We start from the raw sequence: 21,557 nt of genomic DNA, 5'->3' as shown, positions 1-21,557 counted from the left end.
ACACTATTTTCGCACTCTAATTTCCTCTTTTTATAGAACAGCAGTAAATACATTTGCTAAGGCAAATTACTCGGGATTTTCAAAAGCATTTCTTATGTAGCTGCTCAATCGAAAAAATGAAGTTTGGGAGGAGGTTTAACCACAGTTTTCACTGACATCGGGGTATACGTTCAGCACTTCTCAAATCCTATCCTATTGGCATATATAATTTATTCCTGCATGTACTGTATGAGGAATGAACACAACATAATCTCCCTTCAAATACCGAAGGAGTCAGTTCCAGCTGTGCCACTCACAAGGCAAGAGTGACAACAAAGCTCCACTGTAAGAGGCGAGGAATCAAAAGTACTATTATCAAACAGAAATCAAGAAAACTGAGCCGATCTAAACCTTCACTTCTATGAATACACAGTGAGGGGAAAGAGGTCAGAGGCAGGAACATTGCAACCAGTGCCCTGATTCTGCCATACCACCTTCTTTCTATTTCGTGCACGCTGTTGCCTGCTACCACTACAGTCAGCAATTTGCACATTTGGCAGTAGGAGCCAAGCTACTGATGTATTTGCTTTCTGGGTAGCTGCCTCCTCTTGGAGTCTATGAGCAGTAAATGCCACCATAATGTGACTAATTAAAGTCTAAAGCGTCCATGATTAATGTCAGATGCACACATATTAGAGCATTCAGGTAATAGTGACATGGTCTAATTAGGTCAGCTGATACAGTTAGAGATAACAGACCAGCTTTGAGCACATAAGCCTGATTCTACCGTTCCAAAATTAATATACAAAATACTACTATTCCTCAGAAATCTTGTCTCACTTATAGCTAGTATACCTATAGCAGACTCTTAATAACTTTTGTCTTAATTAATACACTCACCATCCTTGCTAGTATGAAATGCCATTATAGAAAAAGAAGTTAGATTTTACTGTTCTTGCTACACTAAACCTCTGTATGGTTTATCTATGACCATAGCCAAAAGTTTCCATGTTATCCTTATTGATTGTATTCCCTCAAGCTCACAAACTACCTCCTGCTTCCAGTCAGAGCAATTCTTTTAAGTTATCCTCTTGTTTCTATCTGTGAGACTGGGAATGAAGATGCTGTTCAGATGCTGTGTCTCATGGGGCTCATCCCATACTATTATGGTCTGTCCTCAGGCCTACCTGGCTGGATAACGGGGGAAGGATGAGGGAGACAAACCTTCACAAGCCAATGCAGAGCCATTTTTCAGCTAGACTTAGATCTTTTAAAAACGCTCCTTTCCAATCAAAGTAACACCTTATTTGAAGATAAACAATACATTTAGTTTCCTTTATTCCCAATTTAAATGTTATTTCAGTAAATGAAACCTCTCCATTGCCATTTTAATGAGATTTCTTAGAATTTCCTAAACGCTTCTTTTAACTTCCTGTTTCATAGAAGTTACTTGAAGATGAACAGGTATGAAAAAAATGAAGCAAGATTTCTCCTTTCATAAGAGAAAACAAGCAAGAAAGGTCCATGGAAGCAAGAAGCAGTCTGAAACTACGTCAAAACTGAGACAGCTGGGAACAGCTCCAGACTCCTGGCCTGGCTGTCTACTGAGGTTACATCGTACGTTCATTCAAGGGACACGGGTCGATCAAAGCATCTCCTTCCTGCACGCCCTGCCGCCAGTGGGAAGACCAGGAAGAAACCACAACATATTCCAGACTCAGCCTTCATATGGAGAAGCCGGAGCTGTGACTCCATGGCATGCTGCAACTCATGCGGACTGTGTGATTTAGACATGGACTTAACTTATCCTTAATGGTGGTATCTTATGTTCTCCCCTGGCAAACGAGCTGCCAAAGGCCCGTCGAGAGGGAGCCCTCCCTCCATGGGCAGCACACTCACATGGATAGCTCTCTGCAGCAGCGCACGGCGGCTGTCTCCGGCCAGGTCTTCTAAACTTGTTAAGCAGCAGCTGCACAAGGTAGGAAGAAAGCATTTGCACCATCTCAGAGCTACAGGAGATATAAATCAACTCAGCTACTGCAGATACATCACATTTCCCCTGCCTTCCAGAAAAGGCCCTCCTCCACCCTGGAATGGACAGCAGCCCGTGGAAAGCCCGTGACAGAGCAGAGGAAAAGAGCAAGATGGAAGGAACAGCAGAGAGAAAACACTACAACCTGATCATAACCCCCTCCCTGCTCCACACCACTTCACTGGCTTCCTTGCTGAAGGGACTGAGTGTAACTGGTGGCAGTAATGAGAGGAATCTGGAGTGAAGGAATGAAGTTGATCCTGGGCAAGTGGGGGAGAAAGGTCTTTTACTTATGTCTTAACATTTCTCTTTTTTCTTCCTAAATTAGTAATTAAATATTGTCATGGGTTTGCATGGCAAGGGTTTAGTAGCGGGGGGGCTACAGGGGTAGCTTTGGTGAGAAGATGCCAGAAGGTTCCCCTGCCATGTCCAGTGGAGCCAATGCCAGCTGGCTTCGAGGTGGACCCACCACTGGCCAAGGCCGAGCTAATCAGTGATGGTGGTAGCACCTATGGGCTAGCATATAAAACGGGAAAAAAAAATAAAAATCTGTGCCAGCAAGAAAGAGGAGTCAGACTATGTGAGAGCAAGAGCCTTGCAGACCGCCAGGTCAGTGAGGAAGGAGGGCCAGGAGGTGTCCAGGTGCTGGAGCAGAGATTCCCCCGCAGCCTGTGGTGAAGCCCACGGTGAGGCAGGCTGTGCCCCTGCAGCCCGTGGGGAGGTTAACGGTGGAGCAGGTACCCGCCTGCGGCCCGGGGAGGTTAACGGTGGAGCAGGTACCCGCCTGCGGCCCGGGGAGGACCCCACACCAGAGCAGGTGGATGCCCGAAGGAGGCTGTGACCCGCTGGGAAGCCTGTGCTGCAGCAGGTCCCCAGGTCCCATGGAGAGAAGAGCCCGCAACTGAATTCAGAAAAACTGAAACAGGTTTTCTGGCAGGACTTGTGACCCCATGGGGGACCCATGCTGGGGCGGTGTGTGAAGAACTGCAGCCCACGGGAAGGACTCACATTGGAGGAGTTCATGGAGAACTGTCTCCTGTGGGAGGGACCCCACGCTGGAGCAGGCAGGGGAAGAGCGTGAGGAGGAAGGACTGGCAGAAACAACGTGTGGTGAACTGACCATAACCCCCGTTCCCCGTGCCACTCGGGGGGAGGACACAGAGAAATTGGGAATTAAGTTAAGCCCAGGAAGAAGGGAGGGGAGGGAGGAAGGTTTTTTTTCTGATTTGAATGCTAATAAACTAAACTAATTTCCCCCAAGTCAAGTCTGTTTCGCCCATGACAGTATTTGCTGAGTGATCTCCCTGTCCTTATCTTGACCCAATGAGCCTTTTGCTATACTTTTCTCTCCCCTGTCTGGTTTAGGAGGGGAGTGACAGACCAGTTTTGGTGGGCATCTGCCATTCAGCAAGGACAAACCACCACAAATATATATAAATTGGCAACAAATTAAATTAATTTTTCCCGAGTCAAGTCCATTTTGCCTGCAACAGGAGTTGGTAAGTGATCTCCCTGTCTTTAGCTCAACCCACAAGCTTTCTCTTTCCTATTCCTTCTACTTTCTCCCTGCATCCCACTGAGTGAGCGAGCAGCTGGGTGGGAGTTTGGCTGCTGGCTGGGGCCAACTCACCACATAGAGCAGAGAATCTGGGACAATGCCTGAAAGCAACATTTGGGTTTGTAGGAGGAAAGACATGGGGAGGCAGATGATGAAAGTGAAAATGATATCTCAGTCCTACCTTGTGTTCTCAGTTACACTCTGGTTTTGCAGAAATGATGTCATATTAACATAGAATTAATCTGAAAGAAGCATCTGGCCTCCAGTTCTCACCATAAAGCACATACAGAGCTATCCCTTAAGCTATGCTATGGGGCCTGTGGACTCTCTCCCACTTGACTTGAGCAGCAATAGTTCCAGTGAGCACATATAATTATTTGTTTGGATCACATTCGAATACAGAATTATGCCACGGAAGTTATAATGATTTCTGTATGAACACTAGTTATTTGTAAACAACAGGTGTAGGCATGATAATAATCTTCAAAATTTCTAGGTTTAGTGAATTCTGAAGGTTGACTTGGAAATGAGACAGATCAGTTAAAAAACAGACTGCAGAGAAGGGATTTCAGCACTGAATGATCAGGTTCTGTTCTTTTTGTTGTGACAAAATCCAGGCTTAACCTTAGTCCCTAAAATACCCTCCTCCCTTATTCCAAGTTTCTAATCTAACAGCTCTTTCTCCTGCAATTAAGACAGACCACTTCTTAGAATATTCACCCTCCTTTTTATGGTCTGCGTTTGAGTCTGACAATGCTGGTATGTCTGAGGGTTCCCTGGCAAAGAAGCCCAGATGTTGCTGGTGCCCGTGTGTCTAACCTAAGCCAATTCTTGGTAGCATGTGACAGCAAAACAACGACTTGGCCCATATAAACCCCCACTTGTGCAGCTGACCATTCAGATTCCAGATGTTCTGAGGAGATCTCTTAGTATTTCACTGGCAAGAGATGGTAGTTCAGCTTCTAGGGTTCCATGATTCTTTGTGGGAAGACAGGAGGCCAGACACGTCCATAGGTCCCTGGCTGACCTAGGGAAAAGAGTTTTCACAATCCCATAAGTTTTTTTTTTCTCTTCCTGTGGCATTTGGCTGCTATGTTTCCAGGCTCCCTTCCTAGCGTACCCCATTTACAGCAGGCAGCTTTAACTTGCCAATTATTGTAGATTCCTTCCTTCATTGCTTAACATAGCTGCACCAAGTGTTTTAAATTACTTTGGAAACTCGGCAGCAAAGTCCAGGGTGTCACCTGTGGTTCCCTGCTAGGTGTCAGCCTTAGAGGTGGGTTTTTATTTCCCAGGGTGTTCCCAGCTCACCTTGGATTGCAGAGGGCCTAAAGGTGGCAGAGCTAGGCTAGTACAAATCTGGCTTCCCACATGCCCCTACAAGCCACGGTGTTCTCTGTTGTTCATGGTCCCCAAGAATGTCAGATGCAAGCCTGCTTGTTAACTACTATCTCGCTGACAGCCTCAAGAATATTACAGAGCACAGTTTTTTTACTATTGAAATAAGGGCTCAGCGACAGCTCTTCTAAAGGTCTGTAAGTAGCTGTGAATACTCTTAGGGACACACTTCAAGACAAGGTTGCAGGCAGTGGTACACCCTGGGCTGAATGCAGCTCCTTTGTGGTCCAAGTGTGTCACTTTAACAACAAGAAACGAAGTAAAGGCAGTGTCCAGATCCATCTTAATGCATGGCTTGATGCACAAAGACAAGACACTGCTGAGAAGCATCTTGCCTCAGCTTCTCTTCATTTCAGAATTTATCTGGACACGGGAGCTGAAGCAACGTGTGCATGAGAAAGAGGCAGGAAGCATGGAGGAGGGATACTGCAGCCGAGTGCACAGCAAGGAGGAGGAGGTAGGGTCCGGTGTTGTGCATCTCTGTGTATTTTAATTTTGATGCTTTTGGTTTCTCAAAGCTTGGCCAGCTTTTCTAGGCAGTCTTTATCCTCTGTCTCCTCTTTACACCCTTACCACAGGACAACCAGGGAAAACTGCTGGAGCTGAGACACTTCTCACAGAAATTCACACACAACCAAATCCAGGATAGTTTCAACGCGGCCAGCAGGCTATAAAAGGAAGAACTGGAGAGGAGGCCTTGGCAGTAAAAATATGCAAGGAACAGGAGCCCACACAGATTCATTCAAGAGTTATTTGAGACACTCTTGGAGATAGCCTAGGGGATCCCATTCTGGAAGGTCATATGCGTCTCATGAATCCCATGTCATATCCGACAGTCCTGTGTGTAAATGTACAGCAGGAAGACAAGGAGTGAGGAAAAGAAAGAGAAAGAGTGGAAAAGCAGTTAATGGAACAGGAGGTAAGAAGCAGTTGCATCAGGTCTGCAATACTTGGTTGGTTTGTTACCTGAAGTGCAGAAAGGTACCCCACGTGGTTCCAGTGCACTGAACTCAGACTTCTACCTACCCTTCACGTGTGTATGCAAACTAGATACAGCCTTACCTGCTGAGTAACTGAAAACCATTTGCATTCCTGTTTGAGCAGTCTAACTTTTGTGTGTACATGCAAGTGTGTGTGAAAGTGCTGGAATTTACATCTCCAGATTTCATGCGTGGAGTGGCTTTCTCCAGTCCCAGATTCCACAAGACCCTCACTTGCCTCAGCAATGTCACTGGCTTCTGCCCCACTACTGGTGTAACAGTTTTGGGGATTGAGCTCTAATTTTGGGAAAACAGTAAAATACATCTATCTAGTCCAATGCTTTATTTTGATAAAACTCTAATTCACAGCTAAGCCTTGGAGGCTGAGTAGAGTTTCTATTAACCAATATCACTGTCTCAGAAGTATTTCAGACTACATAATAGGGCCTGTAAACATTTCACATTCTGAGAGAGATATGAAGTACATTTATTACCATTTTTGGGAAAGAATTAGGTTTTTTTAAAGTCTGTTTTATTTCCCAGCCTTCAGAAAGCATGATGGTATATTACATACGTTTGAAGTCTTCCTTCTAAACCAAGTGATTAGCTTATAAAGAGCAACTAAATTACAAACAGTATATACCCATAACATCAGCTAATTTTAAATGTAATCAGCATATGCCATGAAAGAAATATGTCATAAAGGAGCACACTCAAGAAATGAGAATCAGTCTGGAAATGTTATGTGAGCCTTTCAGATTAAAAATAATTCTACTCACAGATGAGAAATAAAATACATACGCTGCATACCGGGAATCAAACCTGGCCATCAAGTGGGGGTATCTGACATTTCCATCTTCATCAAGGGGGATTCTGTCAAGTGGCAGCTCAAACTCTTCATCAGTAATCTCCACGCCAAACCTGAAACAAACAGCAGTTAGCAGCACTGGCTTGCGGAGTTCACATTTGGGTCAACAGTACCCACAATACCCTGAGCATATGGCTGCCATTAACTCTTTGTTACTGCTTCGGTCCTCAAGATCAAGAGCACCACGTGAATATCAGAGGTTAATCAGGGTTTTGATCGCTTCAGCTTTCTCAAAGAAAGAAATTCTACCCTAGAATCCCGGCATTGGTGGGGCACAGAAATAGAAATACTAGCATATTGAACTGTGTGCAATTGTCCTCTATAAAAAGTTATTCATTACACTAAAACAGTGGTATTGCTTAAACTAGTTAACTCTGAAAGGCTTTTCATTTGGACTGTTTAGCATGAAAGAAAATGTAGAGAAAAACTGTCTTTTCGGGAAACAGCTTCTTAGTGCTTTTGGAAAGCATTTCATAATGGCTTTAAAGACATTTTGCATACAAATATTTAAAAGTGGCAGTGTTTATTCATCAGCAAGAAAGTGTTTTCACCTCTTCAGAACAATTAAAACATAATCCTTGAAATACTGGCATAAGTAGGAATGACTTAAGCAATAATAAAGAACAAGGCATTCATTCATCATTTTGCAAAGCCACAAAAACTCAGCTGACTTTTGGGGGGATGTATTTTCTTTTCGGCAAGGCAATGAAAGTGTATGCAAAACACACTATTTATTTGTTGTTTTGGTTTCATCATCATGCTTTCCCATTTTACGTAACTCAAGAAACCCTTCTGTCAGAGTGCCATTTGTCCTTAACTGATTTTGGGGATTTCTGACTCAGAGGTTTGGAGCATGGAGAATGGCTCATTCTGTAGAATCCTTAACCCTGCTTTATTTCTGAGGAAGTCTGCTGAGGAGGACAGATACAGCTGCTTTTGCATTTGCCCTCAGCTGACAGCATCTTATTTTATTGGCTTTCAGCTTCACTTATCTACATTCACTTTTCATTTAGACACGTGCATTTAGGGAAGCTGGAGTTCTGTCAATATACATAAACCCACACAGAAAGAAGGTAAACCTGTAGAGTTTTTTACCTATGAAGAATATAAAACCTAACTTGGCTGGGGAGTGTCAGTAAGAACAACTTTTCAGGAATCTATAATGGTTCTGGGGTTAAACACTGTTGCACAGGTCGTTCAAAGACCAGCTATTTGCATACGTGATAAATGGACAAAATCTATTTACTTCCACAATCAGTTAAACAAAATCTCCTGATTATTGCTGTCTCCTAATCCTTCTCTCCATCACTTGCATCAAGGGATGCCATCCCAGAAACTAGTTTAGTCTGTACGTAAGGCATAAGCGGAGGGGAGTCTATGCTGAGAACCAAAAAGTTAGGTAAATTGGTCAACTTCCAGCTCTGCAACCAAAACAGACTGTTCAGTCATTAAATTATTCCTCTCTGTGTAACCATGGTTAAGAAGAAAGCTAAACAGGTTCCCTGTAAAGTAACATGAGATCCAAGGAAGAAAAAGAACAGCACTTAGTGCAATATTTACGGATTTGTATAGCAAGCATATGTATCTGGGGTAAAGAAAAAGGCTTTTTACATTCATCATCACTATCTTCAAACAGACAGGAGAGCAAAAAAATCACTTACTGTTCAAAAAGCAAAATTAAGCTTTTTGAATATTGTTGTGGAATTAAAGACAAAGAATTACTGTGACCTAAAAAACTGGAACAAGGAGGGGAAAGTAGTCTCGTAAGTCTGGAAGTTATGTCTTAATGTTTATTACCCATTTTGTCCTCACTTTTAGAGTAAGACGAAATAATTACTGAAGGGAGGCCCTACTTTTCTCGCAGCTTTGTTTGCCGCGGTACAAGAACTTGTAAAGCCTAGAAGGAGACAAAAAGTCACACACAGGTCACTCCAGCACCTTTAGTTGCTAATAAATAATCTTTCAATCACTAATTAGGCAGACTTCTCTGGGGGCTCTGGCTTATATTATTTTTCCCTCTCCATAGAAAAAGACGGGTGCTCTGATTGTGCCACTATTAGTTTTTGTATGAAAAAACCCCTCCCATAAACTATGGGGATTTTGTTGCTGGCCAAGAAAATTTTTGATGTAAAATGAGGGAGAAAAATCTTTACTTCTTCTGGTAACCAATCGGAAAAAACCCTCAGCAAAACCCCTTGACAGGCAAATGAGTAAGGATTTTCTTGGTACTGAACCCGATCTGATCTTGACTTGTTACTCATTCTATAGGTTCAGTATAGCCCTGAATAACTGCTTCTTTGATTTCACTTAGGGAAGCTAGTAACTTGTTATTGGCTGGTCTGAGCCAGATAGGCAGTTCTCTAACAGGGAGTGAACCACGTCACTGCAGCAATCACAATGAGGGTTTCTGGTCATACTTCTTTTGTAAGAATAACGTCTCAAATTGCTCTCCATACGAAGCTACGTGAAGACACTACCGAAAAAAAAAAAAGGTTGTCTAAGTTTAATGCTCAGAAAAGTTACTGAACTGTCACTTGCCAAGAGGGACTGACTTACACACGCACGGAAGAATTAACTGTGTCTTTCCTCTGTATAATTTCCTATTCCCAGCATTAGCCTGTAACTGATCTGTGATACCCCACCTGGGCAGCTGATCTCTGAAACCCCAGACATATACTTGACAGTGTACAAATATATTTTATGAGCAAAATACCACCATCATTTAACAAGATAAATAAATAATGCCATTTCAACGAGAAGGCTGGGTAAGAATCACGCTCCCTTCAACGCTTCGCTGTTCACCTCTGGTAGTACAAAACCGCCTTCAAACTGTTTTGACTGAAGCATTGCCAGTGACACACAACTCATCCCTGAACACGGCTGGGGAAAAACAGCGGTCTGGAAAGACCCCAGAGATCTCTGGGTGCCACAGTCCCCCTTAGGAGATGGCAAAAGTAATTTCAGTGTTGAAGGTCCCCAAGCTTCCCAAATGCATCCAGGGAGATGGGAACTGATCCTGAAGGTGTGGTCTAAAAGTATGCCCATATCCATTTACTTCGTAGGGTGGTGAATCCTATTGGAAGAGGAGGGGAATCGATGCAAGGTTCTGGAGGGTTTCTATCCCTGCCTTACGTCATATCTGCAAGGTCAGAAGACAGACTGGTCTAAAGGAGTAAAACCGGGGGAAGGGAGGAACAAGGCTGCACCAACTTTGCATACTGACATTTTCTCCATTATTAAAATTCCAAAGACCTATTTTACATTACTGATCTCAGGATTTCTGGAAACATGCTGTGACTACATTACATCCATCGTGCTCACTGGTGTGGAAACAGAAAAAGCATTGAATGACGAGAGTGTATGGCCTATACCATTTGTTATCCCAAACACTGATATTATACCTTCCATTCTGAGCTTCCCCTCAAGCTTTACAAACACTTCCATGATTTACAAAAGCAGTAAACAGGAGGATCAAGTGCTCCAGCATGCAAATGCAGCCACCTGAAACTAAGCAATGATTTAATCAAACACAGCAGCACGCAACAAATGAATCACTGGGTTCTCCAGGGCACATTTTCAAAGGCAGGTGCAATGGGCAGGGCTTGAGAAAAAGATATCTATTAACCGGAGGGCTAAGCCTATTTACACAGAAGCTGATGCAAAACGCAAGGGACTGGTTAACAGTGAGGTTGAGAGAAAACACTTTGGCAAGAAGCCCAGAACCCTGGCAAAGGGAACACCTGCAAAAAGTCACATGTGGTTTATCGTATCAATACCTACATTTGCACATGCAGACGGGGAAATTGTTATTTCCATTTTATCATATGTTTAATATCTGCAATATCCCCAAACAAAGGCAGTTCTCACCTCTCAGATCTTAAATCAAGGAGACAGAGAGGAAGATAAGGTACATTGGGAAATTCAGCAACTGTTTTAGTCAGCGTCTCTTAATCATCTATAAAGACACCACTACTGGGTACCAAAGTAACTGTGCTTTTAAGAGGTCATTAGTGGAACAGATGCAAAAGAAATCCTCTGCAAGAAAGCAATTGGGAAGAAGCACAGAAAGCAGAGATGAAAAACTTAATAGGGTGTCAAGACTAGCACGCTACAGGAGCAGAGATGGCAAGGCAAATAAGACAGCAGACCAGGTCAGAGGGATAAGTAAGCCTAAAACTCTGATGGGCGTTTGAAGCAAGAACGAGACATTTATAGTGATATGATTGTAAGGAGAAGTAAGTGGGAGCAATTTTCAAACAGGGCATGATATAGCCAGAAAGATAAGCTGAGGGGATTATTCCAGCAGTGTGACCTCAGATCTGTCCATGGAACAAGGGCAAGGCAGAGGGACTTGGAATTGTTGAGAAATAGCAGGCAGTTGTGAGGTGCACAGCCATAAGGTTCCTCTGTGCAAACCTGTTGGAAATCATGGTTTCTGCTGGCAGGCAGAGCACGAATTCACTACATGCTGCATTTGCTTATAAAAACATGGCCTCTCTGCAGCACATGTTGTGTATTTTATACAAGATCATGAGGTATCTTGACTTGGAAAGCAACATTAACAAATCAGAGAGTTGCAAAGGAATCAGAATCAATCTCTCTTGGCATTTTTTAAGGAAACAGCAACAACAGGTTGAGTATTTCAATATTTATGAAAAGAGAATTTAACAATGGACTTCAAAGAATCTAAAAATTTCATTTTATTGCCATAAATCATAGGTTCTACCTCCCTCCAGAAAACCTTCCTTTTTCCACCTCTCATGGTACAAACACCAAAAGTATCTGCATGTCCTCATCTGTGGTGTTGGTGCCTATCTGGCCCTTTAATCCTCTCATCACTCTTAAGGAAGACACCAGATGTATCTCACCAGTCTTCATCTGTCAGGCAGCTTTCCTGAAGGAGAGACCTAACACGTAAAAACTAGCTTAGAAAGCTGAACCACTGCAATCTCTGTGTGAAACACTGCCTCGGAAAACTGATCTGCAAGATTCAGAGGCAAGGAAAGGAAAAGAAAAACCAGATTGCCTCCCACTCATTCTTTCCTTATATGCTCATGTCCCTCTGCTTTGTAATGCTTCAAATAACCCAGGCGCTGCAATTCAACTCCAAGTCATCGTTAGTTCATGCTATTGCGTAACACCTTTCTTGCGGGATGTTTTCCCAATTAACCCATTTTTTTCACCCTTTCAGAGTTACTCCCCAACATGTCAGATTAACTAGGCCCCTCCATTCTTGGCATTTAGGGGTGCTTTGTCCACAGCCAGACAATGCTAGGAAATAGAACCAGGTCCTGTGAACTCTCATGCTGTTTAAACCATTCCTTTAATCCAATACCTTTCTACCCTTACCACAAGGAATCTCACAGGTCCCAGTTCTGTGCATCTTCCCCTCAAAGCTATTTCAAATGATACCATATGTTTTTTGTAGTACTGTAAAAGTCACGCTCAGAGGAGGTCTAAGCAAAGCTGTGGTTAAAACCTGCCAGCTGTCACCACCTGTTTGTACTAAATATGGTCAAGCAGTAGAAACAACAGGAACTGGGAGAAAATGAAAATGGGAAAAACGTAGCTGTGCTTGCCTATTACATACCTTTCCCTGGTAAAACTGACACCAGCACCGTTAAGGATCTATTGCTGCAAGCATTGTCAGCTACTGGGGTCCAAGCTCCGAGACATCAGTCAGTTTACCAAATGGCAACAGGAGACTTACATTGCCAACCGTACGTTAATTACGGGAAGTACAAGGCCTTACTTCCATCTCCTTACTACTGCTCCAACAGCAGGTAACGAGACAAAAACCACCTCAAGAGGCCTCGCGGGGATTCTGCCAGAACACAGGACCAAGAATTATCAGAGTTATCTTTCTGCGGGTGCTAAGCTCGGAGAGGTTGTCATAAGCAGGGACACCGTGCAGGACCACTGCAGTGTCCCCCATATACACTCTTGGGGCTGCTTTACAGTGTGCTCAGATGTAGCTTTCATGTCACTGGGGCCTAAGAACACCTGTTATCCAACAGTTACCCAGCAGCCTCCCATCACCTATGTGAGATATGTGAAGGAAGGTGATGTAAACCCCAGCTGTTCATCCAATTGTTGACATTATATGCAGTGGAGGGTGTGAACTGCTTTGGCTGATCCTAGTAGCACTGCCATGCCTATAAAACGTGGGTGAAAAATCCAGGCTGGGTAACAGGCTATCAAGCAGAATAAAGGATTATTTCTTGCTTCTTTCAGAAGCAGCTCCCTGACTCAAAAGCTGCAGTGTTTGGTACCTGGAGGGTACAAGAGGTGTCATTTCCCAACCCCTGGAGATGTTACATCAGATTTCCAAACTTAGATGCAGACGCAGCGAAAGAAAGCATTCAGATAGTGCAGGCAGCAAAAGAATCTTCGTTACAAAACACAAAAAACAATGATACAAAAAAGAAGAGCTTTTCATCCACACTGAATGTTTTCTCTGAAAAAGAACTTCTGAAACGTCACAACTAACTTGGAGGTATTTTTGCTACAGCAAACCAGAAATCTTACATTATATGGACTAGAGCAGTTGCTACTCCATTCATTTTCACAGAGGCTCTCTGGGCAATTCCACCAAGCACCCCTCAGCTAGAAGCAGTGTACCAGCTGCAGCTTTGCCGGCACCGCCTGCTCTCCTCACAGCTGGGATCTGCACGCTGCAGCTGCTCCCTCATGCTCACAAGGATGCTAAAAATATAGCATTTCCTGCTGAAGCACAAGAGATACCTCGTGTCTGATACCCTCGAAAAATAGATGTTCAACTCCAGTACAGATGTTACTGGAGGTCCACCAGTGAGATCACCGTGCTCTAAAATCTGCCTTGCATGCAGCTGAGTAAGATAGGTAAGAAGGCTAAGTGCAAAGCAAGTAGTGTACGTGCAATGCAGGCAGCCTCAAGAGAGCTATATCCTTGTGTAACAGGCTAGGAAAGCTGATAGCTTTTTTCTCTGAAAGCAGATGTAGATCTTTCCCAAACTGAGTGTGGGCAAAACTCGGCAAAAAAATTTCATTAAAGCCAAAGGATCCAAGTCATGATCCAACAGGCTTAAGCAGGGTAATTTGTAACAAAGCTTAGCCAGGGCAAATACTACAAGTAGCTTCTGAAAACGTCATTAAAAAATTGCACAACATGTCACACCATACACCATCTGAAAATATCTTTTGCACAAGTTAACATTTTGAACAATGCCCTCTCTGAAACAGCTTTTCATAAAATATTTGTTTCACTGGACTTACACTTTTGATTTTGTCACCACATTCCTTTTACAAATGAATTTATATATTTTAAGTGACTTTTAAAATTTTTGGAATAAAGTACAGAAAACTATTCCAGAAAAAGATAAACTAATCAATTTCAAACACCACAGCAAATAAACTTGAAAATGCTGACATTTTTCTGAAACAGCTGATTTTGTTTTGAGCTATTGTATTAAGAGTATCATATGCCCTGATAAAGTTAATGTTACCTTGTCATATTTTTTAAATGAGTCAACTGATTTTAAAATACAGCTTTCTATCAACTAAAATGATAGAAGTTCAGAATTCTGAGAATTTCCCTGCAAGTTTTCTAGATGCATTAGTAGATAAGTGTAATGCTACAAAAAACATGACAAAGCACCCGGTTAAGTACATCTTTTAACCTTCGACTCACTAGCTCACAGGCTCAGTGATGTGGACCTGTTCTTAGTGTGGTCACTTCCATTTGCCGATGTGTAATGCTCCTTGCAGGCATGGAGGGGTGTTACACCCATTTTTCCCATATGCACCTATATACTCGGGATCAGTAAATGCACACAACTTCCTCATCTTAATATTCTAACGACTATAACAACTCCAGCTGAATTCTTAGCACAATTACACAGGTTTCATTCAGTTGAATTACACTAAGATGAAATTGGTATGAAAGAGTGAAAATTAGAGCTCTTAACTCTTCTAAATGCTAACTGGACCTTCCACCTGCAGCAAACTGTCAGTCCAAACCATTTAAAGCCAGATTCCAAGGTCACGACTTGGGCCAATCTCCTCTTTGCAATTCACCTCGAGGACTGATTGAGTACTTCAGAACTTGGCACAGCAAATGCAGCACGTGTACAAGAGGCAGAGATTTCTCCAACAAATTCACCAACACGGACTTTACGTTTAATTGTAGCTGAAACATAGCTTTTCTTCATTCCCTTATTATGTCAAGCTCTACGGAATTTAGTTAAGACATCTATTGTACTGGAGAAAATTTAAAACTGCATGCCAGTACTGTCAAGGGCTCATAACATAATTACAGGTCTCTCCCGCACTCCACCCACTCATTCCAGCAAAACTCCCAATAAATTCAAGGAGAGATCTGCCAGGCTGAGAGCAGCCGAGTGTCGAACACAGCCTGCCGAGTGCTTCCCTTACCCAAAGGCGCCCTGCCATCTAGTGGAAAGGACACTCGGTTTTTCAGAAGAGGAACATACGGACACCTTCCCCAATTGTAGTTCATGTTTCAGATGTAACAAAAAAAACCCCCACAAACAAACAAGTTGCAAAACATCATACACTGTATATCACATTCTAAAGACCTACGCAGAAAGCCACGAAGAAAAAACACAAACACGTGAAGTAAAAAATGAATCTCCTCTATCCATATTGTATTGAAATAGATAGCGTATGACCAACTTTTTTATTTAGTTCTGTAGCATACATTAAATATCAAGTTCCTTTTCCTAGTTAACTGGTAATGAGAGATTCATGCATCATAGCTTCAAAGGACCAAACCACTGGATTACTTTTTTCCATATACAGTTTTCTCTAGCTAATTGCTCTAAAGCTGAAGCAGGAATTACAGACCACATGGTGACAAGTAGTCATTTAGAAGGGAATAAGTGGAGGTGGGAGAGATTAATTAGGGGAATAAAGGAATGATGAAGTACAACCACAGTATACCAACCACCTATGTCACAAACTGACAGGTCTATTCCAGAAAGGTCACTTCTGTCATTTTCCCCATCCCCAGCCAAGACATTCCCAACCCCCCCACCTACACAACAGCTTCAAACCAGTATTGAGGATGTGCTGAAAACTCAGTTTTTGCAAGGCTGCACGATTGCTAGTGCTGACATGAGAGGAGATGGGGAACGTGATGGGAAGGGAGAAAGCTGAGAACTGCCATTGAGTCATCAGGATTCTTACACCAGCTATGAAACTGTACCCTCAAATTTCTGATCTACTATGCATTAATGTTAAGCAGCTGGCTGGAATTGAGTTAACTTCATAGCAGCCCGTATGCTGCTGTGTTTTAGATTTGTGACTAAAACACTGGTGACAATGCACCAGTCTTCTGGCTATTGCTGAACAGTGCCCACACAGAGTCAAGCCTTTCTCGTTTTCTGCTGCTGCCCCCCTCCAGTAAGTGGGCTGGGGGAGGGTGGGCACAAGAAGATGGGAGGGAACAGAGCCAGGACAGCTGACCCAAACTGGCCAAAGGGTTATTCCATACCGTATAATATCATGTTCAGCAATAACAATTGGTGGCGGGTTGTCTTCCAAGGTAACCATCGTAGCTGTTGCTCAGAGACTGCCCTGGCATCAGCCTGCTTGTGGGAGGCACCGAGTGATTGCCTTTGCATCACTTTGTATTTTTCCCTTTGCTTATTAAACATCTTTATCTCAACCCAAGGGTTTTCTCACTTTTGCTCTTCCTATCCTTTCCTCTGTCCCATCTGGGGGACAGTGAGAAGCTGTGTGAGTACCCTTCGCTGCTGCCCAGGGTCAACCCATCGCACCCATCCAATTAGTTTTTCATAGCAGATACCACAGACAGACATTTCAGAGCTGATGGTCCAGCTCCAGTCTTTTGCTCTGTTGATAATGCAACAATGTACTGAAATGGCACCTCCAAGACAAGGAGGTCTTTAAATATGCCCAAAGGAAAAGTGAGGTAGAAAGCAGCAGTGAAGAATTAAAGCTCCTGGTGACAACCGGGACAGCTGTTATTTCCTTGTGGAAAGGAGACTGCAGGAGAAACAGCAGAGCCTGCTGTTTCCAGCTTGGAATAAGCAATGCAAAAAAGGATTTTATTCCCAGAGCTGAACACAGAAGACAGCTCTCTGTGAACACCAGTTTCTAAGCTGTTTGACAGGATAGCTTCATATCCCCCACAGTCTTGGGAGACTTGGGTTGTATCTGTGGGAGCGGGAAGCGCAATCTCCTCCTCTCTGACAGTAAACCTCGTTTACTTTCCAGCTCAGAGTGACTCTTCTCCATCCAGGACAACACCCAGAAATGCCCACTAGTGAAACGGGTGAAATGACTAGAGAATCCTGGACACTAAGCACCAGCCATCCACAAGTACACCATGGCCAGAAAACACAGAAGCTGGGCACAGCTGGGCTTCCATCTGAAGGGATCAGGAGGGCTCTTATGTAAAGGCGTCTGTTGCTGTGAAAACACTGACAGCAGAAAAAACTCAGTATCTGAAACAAATCTGACCTACAGGAAAGTGCTGAAGAGGAAGAAAATTTGTGCTGAAGCAATATAAGTTGGTGACTAATAACCCCCATGAAGCTGATGCCTCCATGCATGCAGGCAGACTGCAATCAAAGCATTATCAGGAGCTGTCAAACTCATTCCTGAATTTCCCTGTTAGAGATGGCAGGAAACGTGTACCCAGGGAGACAACTCTTGAAGCTTCAGAGATGTGTCTGCCTTGCTTACCTGGTGGTAGGGGAAAATTGCTCTAACTGTTCAGAATGAAGTGCAAATAAAACCAAGTAGTCATGCAATATTCCCTTTAAAGCTACACAGGATTATATAGTGACCTTTACAATCATTTGAAGCTACAGATATGACATTGCCTTGGACAAAGGGCAAGAATCTTGAACGTGACTGACCAGGACATGCAGGAATAATCATTCTAAGAATAATGAAAAGCTCGTCATGTATTTAATCTTCAGAACATCAATACATTGGGCACACTGAGGATGGGGAGGTAGCAGTGGATGGTCCAGCTATGGCTTGAAAATGAAAAATAAACTAGAAAATCCATTATTTCCCTGACTTTTAAATAATCTGGTTACTTCACATAGTTTCTCTTACACAGAAACACAACATGTATGTCTTGAATGCACTTAGCTGCAGGCACTGTGAAAAAGTGTGCTTAAGGAGACACTCCTAGGAAGTTAAAATTCTCCCTCCCCACAAGCTAGATGGTTCTGGATAAAGAAAATCATTCTTACCTGCACTTAGTTGCTGCCTGAAACTCCTGCTGACTAATAACCTTTCTCTTAATTTTTTCAGGTTTTCTGAGAAAAATAGAAAAAAGACAAAACAATACTAAGAAAACACAACTTCATACACATTGAAAATAAATGAGCCCCAGATTAAAGGAGTGACTTACTTTAACCAGAGATTCCGTCACTTGGAGAAAGGGTCCAATTCCATTTCAAATATGTTGCCTACCCTATACGGTAAGAGGAAAATGGTTTCCCTTCCCCCTCCCTGTATACAGCTCCAGCCCACACTGTACAGGAATGGCATAAGACTTAATAGGGTTTACAAAAATACCGCCTTATATAAACAACATATCAGAGATCTCAAACAACTGAGCACAGTGGTGAATCATTCAGGATGCTTTGCTGGCATGTTTCAAAGTAAACATTTACTTCTGAACTGGTCCTCTGTGACCAGAACTCCTCCAGAGTAAAGGCTACTGCACTGAAAAGCACCCCAGTCTCCATTTTAGAAGCATTAGCAAAAAATATATAGCATGAAATCCACACTCAATTTTTGTTAACACTGCCAAACGCCAACTGCAGGGCAGATACAGCATTCTGCAAAGATGAGACCAGGCATCATTCTGGGGTCCAGCAGCTACCATTTCTGGTAACCGAGGGGCAGAAATAGGCAGTGAATGGAGCATGCCAGATACCCACCAGCTGATGGCCAGATGCTAAGGTTTCCAAGCTACCAGGGATTCTCTTCCACAAGGCATATTTCCACCTGGCTCCTTAAACCATTTATCTGTCAGCTTCATGTTGCAGGAGGAGTGCAAAGGTGATAAGGACTGACGATTTCTCCACTGATCACTGCTTGTGGTTTGCCTGCCTCTGTTAAGGGATGGAGAGCACACTGACGGATGAGCCTCTGCAGAGCAAGTCACAGTAACAAAAAAAAATAAATTAGGAGGACCCACAGTATCAAAACACCTAGGATCTATAAAAGCCACCTAATGGAAGAAGGCTCATTGTGCTTGAAAGTGTTTGCAAATTTCCCTTCCTGAAATGAACTTGGGGATGCTGCCGCTTTCCATACAATGGAACCCCTGAATTCTCAGCAGCTCTCCTTTCACATTGCAGGATTGGTGCAGGCAGGAAACTGGTACGCAATGCACCTTGTCCCACTGCAGATACTCAGAGTCCTTGTCTACATGTCAACTAGCTAACTATAAAGGAAAGATATAGACATATCTAATGCATGATTTTTTGACACGTCTCAGAAGGTGCTCATGTGGTAGCATCGAAGTGTGAGATCCTGTCCAAAGACTATTACCTTTGGCAAAAGATCCCTCTTTTCTATCACAGGAGATTTTTCTGTGTTTCGAATTTTGCAGATGTCAGCAGTTTACACTCACAAAGGGGTCACAAATTAAACAAAGTAAATGTGGCTGATTGCACAGATGCTTACTAGAATGTAGCAAAGAGTGAAATGAATGAAATCGGACTGAACCAAACAAATGTCGTCACTCCACATGCTGGACTGATTCTCCCATCTCCCACTTCTGTGTGAAATCTCTGAAAGAAAAGACACAGATTTTACCCGTTTCCACTTTTCTCAACCCACACCCTCAAGTTCTAAGACTATAAGTAAAAGTGGTCTGGTTTTTATCTTCCATTAGAATTGTTTTCCACTGCAAATGCTGATGTGGTGGAACCAAATACTAGCCAACCAAAAACCTGAGCTATGTGGACAGCACTTGTAGTCAACCAGGTCTTCCTTGTAAGGAATTTAGTAATTCTACATAATAAGAAGGAAAAAACCAAAGTTACAAAAGTCTGAATTACTGATGGAAATTTCAGTGCTGCCCACTGAAACACAAAGAAGCATGCCAGAAAGTATGATTTCTGGGTCACAAGATGCTCTGCACAGCCATGAGGACACTACTGGTCCCCAAACCCAACAGAACTACTAGCTATATTCCGTTGCTACAAACTGAAATACTTGTGATGATACGAGGGCACATTTCCACTGGCTGAAGCACTGTAAGAAATGAGAGGATGAAATAATACACGTACTCACATACTGCTGCTTTCCTAGTTATATTTTGTTAACGTTTTTCTGGATCTTCCCTGCCTTTTCTGTTTCCCGCGAATCCCAACAGCAGAGGGCAGCGCTATAGCCTGGTTTAGTCTGACACCAGCCTCTGAAAAAAGACCCCACGTGGATTTTTTTTTCCCCTGCTGTTTATCAGAAAGGCTATTCCAGGATACTTGCACTGGGCACAGGCCCAGCAGTTAGAGGCCCTGTCTACTTCGTAGGTATCTCCGGCTTCCCGAGTCACCCCGGCTCTGGAAGGCCCTGTCCCAGGCTGACCTTTTCAGGGGAAAATTAATCCTGCTTCAGAAGGCCAATGCTAAAATAAACCCATGCTTGCTGGTGAGTGGTGAGGCTGCAGGGAAAAGGACCCTATGTAAATGCATGCTTCTCATCCCTGGCTGTAACCAGTCTCCTTCCATCCCCATCACCACTGCTAAAAGCTGAGAACAACCTCCCCTGCTGAGCAGTGCCCAGTAGGAGAAAGTGCATAGCTTTGGGACAGCTTTCCCAAAAGCCCTGTCAATGGGACCTCTTCTCTGGAAGTGAGGGTATTTTAGAAGTGGAGGGAAAAGGGGAAGAGGAGTGCTCCGTCTAAAGGATTTTTTTATCTTGCTTTGCAGAGGTGAGGGGCAGAACAGGAGACCAATGTGTGTAATAAATAAGCTGCTGGGTACCAGGGGCACGGCTGTCTCACGTTCCATTACGTTCTTCCTGCCTGTGGATTAATACCGGTGAATGCGAAAGCCTGCACCTTCACAAATGGTTCACAAAAATGAAGCACGGCACTAATGGAAATACAAGGAAGACACAGAGACTACTTTCAACCGCGCAAAGATCTGTGTATTGTACTTGAACTGTTACCTCTGACCTGAGTCACTGGTCTAGTTCTATGTGCAGAAAATGGGTGCCAGTCTACAACACTGTAATATCTGAAAGGAAGGGCAAATAATATACAAGCAGCAGACTCACACAGCTTGTGGGTGACCCCTCTTTCACTATGATCCTGGAAGTAACTTAGAAGGTCCAGATAATTTATCTCTGTCTATTTCAAGACTGTTTCATATCTGGATGACTGTTCCCACGATCTCCATTTTCCCCACTACATATACTCAGAACATCCACTCTCTTTTTTTTTCCCCATTATAGTTTTATGGAAGATAGACAATAGCTTAGTTTCTTCCATTACTGCACCCTACTATAAGTTAGAAGAAATTAAATAGAGCAGAAGGACAATTCTTCTACAGTGTTGACCTGTAAAGACACTTTTACAGCATATATTCATTCATACCTATCTATGATACAACTTTAGACACTATATATTAATTTCAAATAATATAGCAACACTTAAGAATGTTTATTAATACAGCACCTTCCTTTCTTTCTTATGACTTATAACAAAGTATTAAAAGGTCTGTTATTCGGCAGTTCTGCAGA

General features: G+C 43.0%; 1 long non-coding RNA gene across 1 annotated transcript; it reads right to left on the bottom strand.

The window, feature by feature from the left end:
• Nucleotides 1-6,755: 6,755 nt before the first annotated feature.
• On the bottom strand, nucleotides 6,756-18,950 carry LOC130145850 (uncharacterized). The gene is made up of 3 exons (XR_008820711.1): nucleotides 18,743-18,950; nucleotides 18,047-18,112; nucleotides 6,756-6,868 (listed from the first exon to the last, which is right to left on the bottom strand). It is a non-coding gene; the product is annotated as an uncharacterized LOC130145850 (long non-coding RNA).
• Between the last annotated feature and the right edge of the window lie 2,607 nt (nucleotides 18,951-21,557).

Source organism: Falco biarmicus, chromosome 1, assembly GCF_023638135.1.
Source record: "Falco biarmicus isolate bFalBia1 chromosome 1, bFalBia1.pri, whole genome shotgun sequence".
In the NCBI taxonomy this organism is placed as follows: Eukaryota; Metazoa; Chordata; class Aves; order Falconiformes; family Falconidae; genus Falco; species Falco biarmicus.
Note: the sequence above shows the minus strand (reverse complement) of the source record. Positions and strands in the feature narration are given on the sequence as shown.